The sequence below is a fragment of the Myotis brandtii genome, unplaced genomic scaffold, assembly GCF_000412655.1.
Source record: "Myotis brandtii unplaced genomic scaffold, ASM41265v1 scaffold469, whole genome shotgun sequence".
NCBI lineage: Eukaryota > Metazoa > Chordata > Mammalia > Chiroptera > Vespertilionidae > Myotis > Myotis brandtii.
Genome location: NW_005367911.1, coordinates 1,537,073 through 1,538,269, shown reverse-complemented (window position 1 = coordinate 1,538,269; position 1,197 = coordinate 1,537,073).

Sequence of the window (1,197 nt, the reverse complement as noted above, 5' to 3'; positions counted from 1 at the left end):
GCTAATTACCATGTTTCTCTTTTATTAGTGTAGATTGATTTCAGAGAGGCAGGGAGAGGGAGAGATAGAAACATCAATGAGAGAATCATTGACTGGCTGCCTCCTACTGGGAATCGAGCCCACAACCTGGGCATGTGCCCTGACCGGGAATCAACCTGGTGACCTCTTGGTTCCTGGGTCGATGCTCAACCACTGAGTCACACCAGCCGGGCTAGGATGTCTTTTTATTTAACACTTTCAATAACTTCCATTTGTGTAGAGCTCATTACAAATGTATGTTGGGGATTCTTTCCACGTGTTATCTTACTGGGGTCCCCTTAGGGCCTGTGACTAGATCAATCCTCCGACCCACAAGGGTGGAAAGGAGGGTGCACAGGGTGGAGGTGACGACATAGTCAGCGAGGAGGAGGAACTCACAGCCAGAGTTTCTGACCTGGATCTTCTCTGCTTTTCCACAGAGGCTGCCGAGAAAGTGATGCTTTGTCAGGATTTACTCAGACTGTTGATGGAACCTCCCTGAAGACCAGGGTGGTGGTGTGGTGGGAGCATGAAACCCACGGATCCGGCTGCTCTTGAGAAAGCAATGACTGTACCAAGATGCTAGTGAGATTGTGCCAAATGGGCTGATTTCCCAACACAAACTCATTTCCCTTCTGGTTGAAATACAATCATGTCCTCCTCTCAGAACTGCTTTCATACTGTGTTGCAACAGACCACGTGTGCTCACTCTGGGCTAACTGAGTCCCAACCCCATCCCGACCTCACAGTCACTGCTCTGGCTCAGCGGTTGAGTAAGACCTGTCCAGAGAGTGACACATGGATCCGGATTCGGGCTATTACAGGAGGAATGCAAAGAGAGACAAACAGCCAATTTTCACCTTTTGACCTCAAAACTTGTCTTCAGAAGAAGGGGAGCTTCATATCTACTCATAAACAGATTAAAAAGAGAATAAATGAAGAGCTAATCACTTGGTCCTACGAGGGGGTTGAGGCTGTCTTGTTTGGGATTTAGGGAGGCTAAGGAGGCTTGATGAGGGCAGGAGGGGGGGGCGTGGTGCTTCTTGAAGCTGGAAGGACCACACTGGGAGAGAAGAGACAGTTTCAGGAACGATTTTTTTTTTAAATATATTTTTTTGTTTTTCAGAGGGGAAAGAGGAAGGGAGAGAGAGATAGAGAGTTAGAAACATCGATAAGAGA